A 15,022-nucleotide genomic window follows, 5' to 3' on the forward strand; every position below is an offset into this window, starting at 1 on the left:
AACAGAAAAAAATGGAATATTGAAATTTACAGGCAAATGGATGACACTGGAAAAAAACATCCTGAGTGAGATAACCCAGTCTCAAAAAGACAAGCATGGTATGTACTCATTCATATATGGATTTTAGACATAGAGCAGGGCATTGCCAGCCCACAACTCCACTGCGATGAGGGAGACAGAATGTTAAGTTAGGGTAATAATAGAGGAGAGCAGAATAAAAGATAGCATAATAGATCGAGCCATTATAGGTTAAAAGTGATATCTGTCACTAGGGAAATATCCTGAAATATACAAGGATGACACCAACTAACGATCTAAGCATAGTGGAAAGGCTACCTCAAATATCCTTCAAGATAATGAGATTGATGACTACCTTATATGCAATCCTAGAGCCTTCATCCAGTAGTTGATGGAAGTAGAAGCAGAAACCCACAGTTAAACACTGAACTGACATCTTGGGATCCAGTTGCAGAGGGAGAAGTGATGAAAAAATGGATTAATATCAGGCTGGAGGAACCCACAGAAACAGTTGACCTGAACAAGCAGGAAATCATGGACCCCAAAGTGATACCTGAGAAACCAGCATAGGACTGATCCAGACTTGAACGTGAGTGTCAGTGAGGAGGCCTCTTTAATCTATGGGGCCTCTGGTAGCAGATCAATTTTTATCTCTAATGCATGAATGGACTTTGGCAGCCCATTCCCCATAGAGGAATATTCTCTCAGCCTAGATACACGGGGGAGGGCCTAGGCCCTGCTCCAAATGATATGACAGACATTGAAGATCCCCAACAGAAGGCCTCGCCCTCCCTGGGGTGAAGAAAGGGGATGGGATAGAGGGTTAGTGGGGAACAGGAGAGGAGGAGAAGGAGAGAGAACTGGGATTGACATGTGAAACAATCTTGTTTCTAATTTAAATTGAAATATAGAAAAATAAACTAATCAGAATAAAATGATGGGAAAGAGAATGGGTAGATTTGTGATGAACAGTCTTATTGAGATGCCAACCAATAAAATTAGTCAAGAAAAAAGAAAAGAAGCATTCAAATTGGAAACAAGGCAATAAAAAGTTCCTCACCAATGAAATTATTGTTTAAAACCACAAACAAAACAAAAAATAAACAAACAAAAATCCTGTGGTATCTACAAATATTTACTAGAACTTGCAAGTGATGAAGGAATTCTGTGTTAGCATGTCTACTGATATCATTGCTCAGATCTTGGCTGTTTAACCATTTGTAGGAGAGACAGTCACACATCAGACTTCCTGGTAGGGGGACTATTATAATCTTCTTGCCCCTGCTTACACAATATTCCCTAAGTCATATTTGCAGGAGCTATAGTGAATATGTTTACATTGGATCTGGTCCCCTGATTTGTCATCATGTGCTGTAGAGTGAATCTACTGAGCTTCATTTTCATTTCCACAATTTGTCTTTAGACTATATTCTATTTGTTTATACTTTGACTGTTTTTGTTCAAGACTATATCTCATTTGGTGTAAATATTGTTATTGCTATTTCTTGAACCAATTTTATGATGACTTCTTACTCCTAACAGCTGCTGTCTTCTACATTTTGCCATATACGATCAACTAAAATAATCCAGCTTGTTTCTCATTAACTTAAATATATTCCTACTTCTGGTTGTGATTTTATACATTGAATCACAAACTTTTGAGCATGTTGTAATAATGTTCTTTCTTATTGGAGTTTCTTTCATGGGTGACTCCTATAATTGTTGTGGGATAGGTGACATTACCTTACTATTACAGATGCAAATCCCCACTGAGTGGCCATGGGTCTTTGTATTTGATTTTGGATCCAGAGTTCCAATTGCCCTGCAGGCCTACATTAGAAAGTAAGTCCATGTGTGGCCAGAATCATAGTGCTTTGTTTCTCTTTATTCCTGCCACTCCAGTGGCCTGAGTCAAAATATTGAGAAGAGAAAGGGTGATGATTTCATTTTGCTGGCAAACAATGAAGGTTCTGATTGCTGGAATTTACCAAACAATATCCCTCAGGAAGCAGAAGGTAAAGGAGTTTGTGTAGCTGACTAGAGGAGGTGGAAAATCTTGACTTTCATGCTGCCTTAATATTCACATTAGCTGCCACCTCAGCACCATTTAGAGCTGATGAATTTATTGCATCCATATTTACTCTTCTTAGCAGCCACCTCTGCACAATACTAGGCCCCAAATACAGGGAATCAAGACATGGAAACAGAAACAGCTCTTTCAATTATCTCTGCGTGAGCTAAGGGATGTTTTTTTTCTGAAAGAGGATATAATTTTTATGTCTCTTTTGCAGTAATTTTAAGGTAGATAGAACAATTTTTATTGGAATTATTTTCTGCCCTTAATTTTGTTTTTAAGATATGATCATTTAAAGGGGGAAATAAAAATAAAATACAACAGTGTATGTTAGTGTTTTGATGTGTCATTTTTCTGTCTTTATTTGGTTAAAAAAACAAAAAAAGAAGGAAATCCAGGAATCTGTATGCACACCACGTTTGTGACCTGATTTTCATAAACATGCTGTTCACTTTCTACCATCAGGGGGTTCTTACATCTGTTGCATATTCAATTTTAAGGGTCTCTAGCTGTGGCTATTGAAAGAAATAGAGAAAATAGTTTGCCTTGTATTTCTGGAAGTAAAAGTTTCCATTTTTTCAGTTCTAGGTCTCTCACTTTTCTATGCATTTTGTAAAATAATGGTTTATTGTTTAAATTTCATTATAATTTCAATATAATATGGTGAGTTGAGGATAGCCCAAACAACTTTTAAATTTAGTTCCTCACTTGTGTAAGTTCACTGAGTAAGAAGCAAGAAGCTGTGAGTTAGGAAGCTATATTCAGCAAACATTTCCTGAAGCCCTACTCACTTATGTTTTGTTTTTTGATAAATTGTATGAGTTTTCAAAGATTCACACTTTAAGGTGAAATGTAAGGCATGCTTCTATTATGATTATTAAATGGTAACCACTGTGTAGTTGTAAAAGGTTAAAGTTATTATAAACACACAAACATATTTACAGCATTATTCCTTGATCATGTAAGCTCAAATATTTAATGGGGTGACTATTGTGGGGGTACAAATGCAAGGCAAGTCCTTGGTGAAAATAGTTCATTTCTTTACAGAGGACCAAACTCTACACTTAGGTGCTTTCTTAAGTAAATCAGGAATTTACTCTACCAGATCAATTTCTTTTATATGATAGGAATCATTATACATTCTTTGAAATGAGCAGGGTGCAGTTTGTTGAAATTTGTTTCAGTGTTTTCACTAGAAGAACATTAACATTGTCTTAACTTTATTATTTATCCATTCATATTCCATAATCCCAAACATATCATTATTTTTTAACAAGGAGCACTTGTTTGATTTATCTGTGTATTATTTGAACAACCATCATAGCTCAGAAGTAATTTAAAGTTTTCTTGGTTATTTGAATATGAGACTAAGAAAGTATTTTGTACATTTTTAAAACAGAAATTTTGCTGTCTGTCATGTTTATTACATCGTAATAGTTTGACATTAATCATCATGTTGAAGAGGCATAGCATCTATGTAACATAAGGATCATGGTTTTCATACTCCTGATGTGTCATTTCTTGCTACAGTGAACAGCAAATATCATTAAAAATGTTAGGCTAAGTCACTGTCCTTGAACAATAATCAAAACGAGCATAGAGGGTAACTTTAAAATGTTTTTTACTTACTGTCTTAAAAACTCATTTTATTATATATTTTTTGTTGTTAAATATAATCAAGGTTTATTCTATACCAAAGATATGCACAATAAAGGCTAAAGATCACAGAATAGTGTATATGCATCAAAGATTAGAATAAGCTAACAAATTGACTACTAGTCATTTATCCTTCCAGTAGCATATGTATCTTGTTTTGCTCTGAAGGTTGCTTACCACTTCATAAAGATGGGCTTTTATATAATAATAATAATAATAATAATAATAATAGAAGAAATGTGTTTGATTTTTTTCTTAAGTACACTTTGTATCCTCCTTTGAAGAAAATGTTAACATTGTTTTGTGATTTATTTTTGCTGAACCCATACATAACTTAGGACAGTTTAGGAGCATTGCTCTAAATGCCACAGAAAGCTATGAAGGATTAATAAAATGAGCCTTAGCCATCTGTGGCATGTCACTTAATTTTTTCAAAACAGGTTTTATGAACACTGAGACTATCTTCCAATTTATGTAGTTGTGGCTGATCTCACATGGTTCTTTTTTTCCTTTTTTTATTTTTACATTTAAATTTAAATTATAAACAAGGTTGCTTCACATGTCAATTCCCTGTGCCTCTCCCTTTCCATCCCTGCCTCCCACGCCCCCCACCAACCTCCCAATATTCCATCATTTCCCCAGGTAGGGTGAGGCCCTCTATGGGGGTGTCTATAGTATGTCATTTCATTCAGGACAGAACCTCGATACTCCCCCAAGAGTCCAGTCTGAGAGTACATCTCTCATTGTTGAATGGGCACCTAAAGCCCATTTGTATGCCAAAGATATTAGGCCTTGTGTAGTAGATCAGTATTTATCACTGGAATATTATATTTTTTCAAGAATGATCCAGGGAAATTTAGTGTATTATATATATTCAATATCTCTTAGCCTATAGTTATGCAAATATGATTTGATTAACAGTCTATTTTCCCTAATATTAATGGGGATGTTGTGAATGTAGGAGGGATTTTGGTTACTTTTGTTGAGAGAGAATATTAGCAATTCTACAGACTTTCCCAGCTGCAGTAAGACAAGTAGAAGTAAAGCAGCAGTTATATGCATTTTCAGTTTTAAGCAACATTTACATGATAAAATTGTGTGTAACCTTAAAACACGAGGTTGTGACATGATTACTCAAAATAAAACCTAAACATGAGAGTTTTTAAATTGTAATATAATACAGTTGCTTCATCTGAGAGCAACTGAATCTAATCCAGTTTTTTAATAAGGAAATAATAGTCTTTCCTTGATCCATTTTATAATGAAATTCTAATAATACATTTAAAACATACACTAAGTTTGTTATTTTTTGTTGCTAAATATGCTGCATTTCCAATTTAAAACTACATATTGCTTTGATAAGACAAGCACAATGGAAATAAATAATAACCATGTTTAACCGTAGCTACATTTTTGCCAGGGCCCTATATTTTAAATCCTGTCTTATATAAAACAAGACATTTGGTCAAGCAACATGTATTGCATATAAACTTTTAAAGTTTTCCTTTTATTTCTGGATCATTGTAGTTTATCAAGGAGTAAATTATCACACTTTTCTATCAGTTATTTCAAATGTGTGTAGTAAGTCAACTTACACAATATATATATATATATATATATATATATATCTGCAAGCATTTATTTATCGAAGTTGTTCTGTTCATAGCATAGCTCCTGTATTCAAAGCCATTAAAATCAGGAGTCCCTACAAGATAGATTCATTAAATATATCTTATTTCACAAAAGGAATTAATGCAATATTGAGACCACTATTGGAATAATTTGATTGAAATGTTAATGGAGGTGCAAAGTAATTAAACTGTTTCTCTAGCACATTCAGTTCAAGTGGTGACATTAGTAACCAGCTGTATTATCAGTATGTGACACATTTAGAGCAATGCCAGGATTCTGTTCATGGCAGAATCCACACTGTGGCTGACAGCAATAGCCATGTTAGAAACTGAAGTATTTTTTTTCTAAGCTCACTTTACTTTGTATAACAGAGGCATTTGTTTTGTTTAGGAAAAAAATGCCCTAAACTGGATAAATTTTCTCTCTTTTCTTCTTCCATTTTGAATTTTTGCTTATATGTCTTAATTAGTAAACATATTAAGTATTTTATTGTGTACTGCCTTGTTAAACATTTTAAATGAATTATCAAAAGTGTTTCTGGGATAAATATATTAACAATTCATACCATAAGAAATTAATATGTTCAACATTTCTGTAACTCCTACTGCAGTAGTGTTGTAGACAACTGAAGTTATGCTGTCTTAGTGCACATTTTGTATCCTTGCTTAGATACCCACAAAAGCCTTGGTGATTTTACTCCTTTGTTTAAAGGCTAAACAGTTGTAATTCTTTCAGATCAGCCTGCTGTGTCTCTTAATTTTCCAAAATATGCCTTGCTTATAGGTTCACATTTTAGCATATACTTGCCTCTTTTGTTGTCCCACTACAATTGTGTATCTGCATTGCATCCTCATGGCTTACTAGTAGTTAATACATGTGTTCTAACTTAGACACTTGTCCGTTTTTTGATGCTCCTTAGAGACTGATGTTAAATGTCTTGTTCCCAAACACTTTTAGGTACATGAAAGAGTACAAATAAGCCCAATTGTTCAAATTAAGCTTGAATGTTACCTATGCAGCTTAAACAGCTCTGTATTCTGATGGCGGGATGACTAATGTCCTCTAAGCAGAAGTGAAATAATGTTCAAATTGTAACTACTTGGAGACAGTATTCTTAACTTTTTAGTTTATAGGTTTTCCTTAATATTTGTGTAAATCTTGAAGAGTAGCTTTGATTTTTTTGTTTGTTTGGTTTGGTTTTGTTTTTGTTTGTTTGTTTGGTTGGTTGGTTTTCGAGACCCAGTTTCTCTGTCACTTTGGAGTCTGTCCTGGAACTAGCTCTTGTAGACCAGGCTGATCTCAAACTCACAGAGATACACCTACCTCTGCCTCCCAAGTTCTGGGATTAAGGCATGCATCACCAGTATCCATGGAAGAGCAGCTTCCTAAAACTAAAGCACAGTAAATAAGAGAAAGTCTGGGACTAGAAACTCTCTTCGTGTTGGTTGGAAACTCAAGTTAACATTCAGTAAGGAATTATAGAGTAAGATATACTAAAATACATGTGATTGCAATCACCAATATATTCACTACCAAAATGTTATTATGATATCATATAGGCACTGTATTTGACACAGAGTTTATATATTTTTTCAAAAAAATGTCTATGTCACCTAATTCCAGGGTTGCCAGGAATTAACTTTTGATGTTTCTACATCAAAAGTAAAATCATAATCTCCATATTTGTTGTCACTTTTGCTGCTTCTGGTACTGTTGGTATTATTATGCCCAAGAAGAAATGACAATTTTGAAATTGAAAAAAGGGACTATGATATTGGGTTGTATGTAGATTTATTTCTATTTAGATATCACAAATGAAAAAAATAAAACATAGTCACAGATAAGTGTTACTGTGAACTATGTATAACAGCTGATAACTGCATTGTTTTTGGTATTTGTCAGTAAAGTTGCAGAATTTATAATTCTATTGTTCCTAGCTTAAAAAGGAAGGAATTAAAGATAATCACATAGACCTCTGATATATAACACTTTGTAGACTGTCATGTACTCTTTGAGCTTACTGAGATGCACACTGTGTGGTCAGTATCACTCCCCCCACCATCATTCTTTCCTTAAGCACATTTATTTCAAAAGTTCCCAAAGGCCATTGTCTGAGTATGACTCTTCCCTGCTTCTCACTTCTCTTCTCCATCACATTGACCCTGTGGGAAAAAAGGAACAGCAAAGTACGCAAGAGTAAATTTGCATCTATACAAATAGCAAGAAGGCAAAAAGCTTCCCATAGAGGTTACTGTTGCTTCTTCCATGATAAAAAGTACCTTCAGACAGAGTATACTGAATACTCCTGAGCACCTAATTTGATAATGTCAACTCTTTACTACTTGTTTTTAGGTTTGAAGCCCTGATGAAGGGAGACTCTGTCCTTTATGAAACTAAAGAAAGCCAAGAAAAAAAAGCAACCAAACGAGTAAAGGAAACAATTCAAACAGTTCAAAGCTTGAAAAATGAAATAGAAACAATAAAGAAAACATAGAATGACGAGATGCTGGAAATAGAAAAGCTGAGTAAACTATCAGGAACTACAGATATAAGTATAACCAACAGGATATAAGAGATGGAAGAGAGAATCTCAGGTGTTGAAGACTCACTAGAGGATATTCAATCATCAAGCAAAGAAAATCTCAAATCCAACAAATCCCTAACACAAAATATACTATCAAAAGGCCAAACCTGAGAATAATAAGTATATAAGAATGTGAAGAAGTACAGCTCAAAAGTCCAGAAAACATATTCAACAAAATCTTAGATGTAAACTTCCCCAACCTAAAGAAGGATGTGCCTATGAAAATATAAGAAGCTGTCAGAATACAAAATAGAATGGACCAAAAGAAGTGCCGTCTCCTCATAATAGTCAAAACACCAAACTTATAGAATAAAGAAAAAATACCAAGAGCAGCAAAATAAAAAGGCCAAGTCTCATAGTAACTTTGAAACCCAGAAGGTCCTAGATAGATATTCTACAAATGCTAAAGAGCATGGATGCCAGCCCAGACTACTGTACACAGTGAAGATTTTAATGAATGCAGATAGAGAAAACAAGATATTCCATGATAAATTCAGATTCAAACATTATATATTTACAAGTCCAGTCCTGGAAAGTACTGGAAGGAATACTCCAACAAAATGAAGATAACTACACTCACAAAAACACAGGCAATAGATAATCCCACATAACCAAGAAAAAGGAATGGGGGCCTACACACAATAACATCACCAACATCAAATCAAAAACAAACAAGAATCAACAATCAATGGTCATTAATCTTCCTCACTTTCAATGTTCTTAACTTGCCTATAAAAAGACACTGGCTAACAGAGTGGATACAAAGACACAACCCATCCTTTTTCCGCATACAAGAAACACATCTCAATGTTAAATACAGACATTACCTCTGAGTAAAGAGCTAGGAAAAGATTTTCCAGTCAAATGGACCCAAGAAACAAGATGGGGTGGCAATAATAATGTCTAACAAAGTAGACTTCAAACTAAAATCAATCAAAAGAGATGAAGAAGGACATTTCATATTCATAACAGGAATAGTCCATCCAGATGAAGTCTCAATTCTGACCATCTTTGCCACAAATACAAAGGCAACCACATTCATAAAAGAAACACTACTAAATCTCATATCACACATAAACCTCACACAATTAGAGTGGGAGACTTCACCACCACCCTCTCACCACTAAACAGGATCACAAGACAGAAATTTAACAAAGAAACAGCAGTTATGACCAAATTGGGAATAAGAGACATCTGTATAACATTCCATCCAAACACAAAAGAATATATCTTCTTCTCTGTGCTACATGAAACCTTCTCTAAAATTGACCACATAGTCAGCAGCATATCAAACCTCAACAGATGCAAAAAATTTGAAATGGTCCCCTGTATCCTATCAGATCAGAATGGTTTAAACTTAGAATTTAACAACAACACAAATTTCAGAAACTCTACAAAATTATGGAAATAGAACAATGCCAAATTGCACCATTCACAGGTCAAGGAAGAAATAAGAAAAGGAATTAAAGATTTCCTAAAGAATTTTAGAATATAGACAAAACATGACCAAACATATGGGGCACTTTTAAAGCAGTGATAAGAGGAAAGTTCATAGGACAAAGTGCCCACATGAAGAAACTGGAGAATATTTACACTAGAGAATTAACAGCACAACTTAAAGCTCTAGCACAAAAAGAGGCAAACTCACCCAGCAGGAATAGACACCAGGAAATAATCAGATAGATGGCTTAAATCAATAAAGTAGAAACTATGAAAAACAGTACAAAGAATCAAAGAAAGAAAGAGTTGGTCCTTCAAGAAAATGAACATTTATCCAAACTAAACAAAATGGAGAGAGAGAACATGCTAATTAAAAAATCAGAAATCAAAAGGGGGACATAACAAGGGACCCTGAGGAAATCAAGAGAATCATCATGTACTTCATACTTTGAAAACCTGTACACCCCAAAATTAACAATCTAAAGGAAATGATAGCCATAAGCAACAGAAGATATCTTGGTGTAAGCTAACCAAACTAATGACAGACCTGTATAGTATTAACTTTGAGTATTTAAAGAATGAAATTAAAGAAGATACCAAAAAGTGGAAGAATCTCCCATGCACTTATGTAGGTTGGATCAACATAGTAAAAATGGCAATCTTGCAATCTACAGATTCAATGCAATCCCCACCAAAATCCCAACACAATTCTTCACAGACCCTGAAAGAACAATACTCAACTTTACATGGAAAAACAAAAAATGATGGATAGCCAAAGCAAACCTGTACACCAAAGCAGCTTCTGGAGGCATCACCATTCCTGACTTCAAATTCTATTATAGATCCGTAGTCCTGAAAAATGCTTAGTATTGGCACAAAAGTAGACAGGCAGACCAATGGAATCGAATTGAAAACCGTGATATTAACCCACTACCTGGAAGCAAACTAGATTCCCTTCAAGTGAAGAACGGATAGAGAAAATGTGGTACATTTACACAATGGAGCAGAAAAAAAAATAATGAAATCTTGAAAGTCACAGGCAAATGCACAGAACTGGAGGAAAACATTTTGAGTGAGGCAACCCAGTCACAGAATGACAAGCAAGGGATGTACTCACTCATATGTGGATATTTGACATAAAGCAAGGTACTACCTGCCTACAATCCACACCACCAGAGAAACTAGGAAACCTTGAGGACACCAAGAGAAGAATGCATGATCCCCTGAAGAAGGGGAAAGGGACAAGTACCCCTGAGCAAATTGGGAGCAGAGTGGGGAGGAGAAGAGAGAGATGGGAAGGGGAGAAATGGAGAGGGGAGAGAACAGGAGGACTGAGACAGGGGAGGAAATAGGGGAGGGCAAGAAAGGAGATGCCTTGATAGAGAGAGCCAGTATAGGTTTGGAGAGAAGTGTAGCACAGGGGAAATGTTAGAGGATCCACAGTGATGACCACAACTAAAAATCTAGGCAGTGGTGGAGAGGCTACCTTTGATGCCCTTTCTGTATAATGAGATTGATGACTTCCTTAATTGCCATTCCTAGAGTTTTCATCCTTTAGCTGATTGAAGCAGAAACAGGCATGCACAGCTAAACACTGAGCCATATTCCTGGAATCGAGTTGCTGAGAGGGAGGAAGGATGAGCAAAGAGCCAAGATGGTCCTGGAGAAACCCACACAAACAGTTGACCTGACCTAGTGAGAGCATGGAGACCCTAGTCATAAAACTGGTGAACCAGCATTGGACCGAACCAAGCCCTCTGAATGTGGGTGCCAGCTAGGAGGCCAGGGAAGTCTACGAGACCTCTAACACTGAGGTAAGTGCTTTTCCCTACAGCACAAATAGATTTTGGGAGTCCATTCCCTATTGAGGGATAATGTTGCAGCCCAGATAGGGGAAGGAGGCCCTGGGCCTTCCCCTAAATAATGTGACACAATTTGAAGGCCCCCTGTGGAGGGCCTCATTATCCCTGTGGACTGGGTGAGAGTGGGTTAGAGGGTGTGTTGGAGGGTCAGTTGGGAGCATGGGAGGATGGGAGGATGGGAGATGAAGGGAATGAGGTGATTATATGTAAATAAGAGTGCTTCTAAAATGAAAAAAAAAGTAATAATAAAAGAACCAGCCTAGACTACAAAAACGAATGGAAGCATAGATACTTATTGAGATCCTGTCTCAAAATATTGGCAACTGAATATAGCTCCATAGCTAAGCTTTTTTACATCATGTGGATCTAGATTTAGAGTTTTATAAAAATTCAAAAAGATATTGCAGTATGTCTTTCAGAGGTTAAGGAATGGTAAACACTTATGCTTGTTTCCCAGGAATATAAGCTGGTATTGCCACAATTTAAAGGTGCTTCTCAAATGCCTGGAATTAAACCACAGCTATAACACACCTGGGCATATTCCCAAAAGACTAAATCACACTATAGAGACATCTGTGCATTCATGGTCATTGCTGTTCTCCTTACAGCTAGGGCGTGGAATGTGTCTTAATTTCAATGTGATAAATGTATAAAATGGATTATTATTCATCATTAAAAAGTGATATATGCCAGAAAATGGTTGGAACTTGAAAATATTTTAGTGATTGAGGTAACTCAAGTCTCTTATTTGTTGATGCAGTATGTTGAATCTCATTTGAAGATGCGAGATTTAAGGTTTTAAATTTTAGTATTAAATTTGAAGTGAATAGCCTTGGAGTCTAGGAACCATAAAAGAAGTCATAAGGAATGGAGTAATGTGATAATAATAAGACACATGATAGGGAAATTGTGGATTGGTGAAACTAAACTAATTTGGCTGGCCAAAGGTACTTTAGATTGTAATAATTTCTAAGCAAAATTTTAAAATGTTTTAATTTTCTCAAAAATTCATAAAAGTATATTGTATTTTTACATTATCCAACTGCTCATCCATCCTGCACAATCCTTCTCAATTCTATCACTCCTTCTAATATCCATGTCTTCTTTGTCAAATCCCAGTGCAAGGTATAATAGCCCCTGTGATATTTTCACAAGGCAGTCTCCAAAGTCTTCCTAAACTGTGAAGGCTATACTCACTGTTCTTGCCTGCCATTCAGAATCAGAGAACAAATTCCAACTGATGAAGACAATATGTACTTTAACAGAGAAAACTCAGAGACCAAGTAGGAACTGAGTTAGGGGATCGTTCTCTCTGCTAGCTCTCACAGATTTAGAAAGAGGAACTCTAGATATTGGGAGAGAAAATAAATTAATGACCTAACCTAGTTTTAAGTCCTGTGTACCAAAATACTAACCAGCTAGTCAAGAAATTGTCACTGGGGAAATAATGGCATGACTTCTCAAGGAATAACCAACTTCTTCCTGATTTGATCTGGCAGCCTCCTATGTGGAAGGGAATATATGTCTAGTACTATAAACATGGGACAGGATGATGTCATGGAAGATCAACAGTCATAATTGATATTCTACTTCTGTACCTTTGCCAAATGGACACATAATTGACTATCTTTAAATACTTTATCCATATGGTGGTGTGGTTCTCACTCTTAGATAGATAAAGTTTTATGGTCAAATTCAAAAACTAATAACCCCTCAAGAAATGCTAACAATAAAGAACTCCTGTGTTTATCAGCTTAATTGGAGCATGGATATTACCCACTCTGATTTTCAAGGGATTTTACAGAAGAGAGGCTGGTAAGACTGTGAGAGTCAGAGGATGAGGATGAGTGTTCTGAAATGCTTTCTCCTATATATACATAAAGTAATCATTAACTTACTGAGGCAGTGGCCTCCTGAACAATCTCAGTACAAAATATGGAGGTAAAGAGATGTAGGAAATTGACTACCTAGCTGTGAAGAAGGGGTCAATTTGAACAACTGGTGAAAAGACACAGTCATATGATTGACCACATGAATGATGGCAAGTAAAAATTATCAAAATGTTAAATAAATAAAAATTTTTAAATTAAAAGGTACACTGGGATATGAAAGTAGTTGACCAGGTCAAACACTACTGCTTTACACATTCATACACAGTCAGCACAACTTCCTGAAAAATATGGATTATCTTCTCATTTCTAGAACTTCACTTTTCCTACCACAACATTGATGGTAACATTGTACTTGTACCATTGTCTCTCAACACCCATGGAGCTGGTTAATGATTGACAGGAAAGAAATTGCCATAATTAAGTGAAACATCAAGAACTTAGGTGTCCACATTTGCCAGGTGAAACAATTGAAGGAATTTATCACACAGCCATGCAGCCACCACAGCCTTTCCATCATTTAGACCTTCTACTTTATTTGCATATGAGTATCTGATCAGCCAAATATAAGTCATATTTAGAGCCTGACACAGAAGAGTTTGGAAAAATCCTCAGTTCTCCACTCCAATGTTTCTATCTTATAGAAACCTGAACTAGAAGAGGGTAACCTGGGTATTGAGTAGATAAGAAGTAAGATATTCTATATGAATAAATTATTTATTTGGCATAATGCTTTAATATATGTAATGGTTTGGTTGAAAAATATAGGTTCTGGTTTTGCATTCTTAGTTCCCAACTGGTAAGTAACTTGGAAGGGACTTGGAGGTGTAGCTTTGTTAGAGAAGTTTTATCCACTTTTTGTCATTTTTTTTACTTAAATTAGAAAGAAGCTTGTTTTACATGACAATCCCAGTTCCCTCTCCCTCCTCTCCTCCCCTTCCTTCCAAGGGACCCCTTATCCCATTCCCATTCTGCTCCCCAGAGAAGGTGAGGCCTTCCATGGGGAATTTTCAAAGTCTGTCATATCATTTGGAGCAGGGCCTAGGCCCTCTCCCATGTGTCTAGGCTGAGAGAGTATTCTTCTGTGTAAGATGGGTTCTCAAAGTCCATTTGTATGCTATGGATAAAGACTGTCTACTACCAAAGGACCCATAGATCATCCAGAATTCCTAACTCACACCCACATGCAGGGCATTTGAATCAGTCCTATGCTGGTTTCCTAACTATCAGTCTGGGATCCATGAGTTCCCCCTTGTTCAGGTCAGCTGCAGTTGTATCCACTTTTGAAACCTCAAAGCTCACTACTTTTCCGGTCTCAGTTTCTGTCTTGTTCTATCTCTCTCAGACTACTGTTTGAAAATAAAGACTTAAAGCTCTCAGGTTCCTCTCAGTACCATGTCTGCCTGCATGCTGACATGCTCCCTGCCATGATGATAATAAGACTAATCCTCTGAAACTATAAGCAAGCCCCCAAAACTAAATGTTTTCCTTTTTTAAAGTTGCTTTGGTCCTGCTGTCTCTTTATATCAATAGAACTCCAGCTAAGACAGTATCTGGGGTTTTATTCATTATGAAACAAAACATCATGTTAAAAAGTGATTTTTTAAAGTCAGAAATCACTAGGCATGGTAGTGCATACCTTTAATTCCAGAACTGAGGAGGCAGAAGCTTGTGGATATCTGTTAGTTTAAAGCAAACCTGGTCAACATACCTAGTTCCAAAACTACCTTGGGAGACTCTCTCTCAAAATATCAACAAAAACAATAAAAATAACATTTACTTCGCAGAATATAGAATTTTAGCCAGATCAAGGACAGCATTAGTAGAGTAGTTTGATCATATGATCAAAAACACAAGCTTTTTCTTG

The sequence above is a fragment of the Mesocricetus auratus genome, unplaced genomic scaffold (assembly GCF_017639785.1).
Source record: "Mesocricetus auratus isolate SY011 unplaced genomic scaffold, BCM_Maur_2.0 Super-Scaffold_100676, whole genome shotgun sequence".
Classification (NCBI taxonomy): domain Eukaryota; kingdom Metazoa; phylum Chordata; class Mammalia; order Rodentia; family Cricetidae; genus Mesocricetus; species Mesocricetus auratus.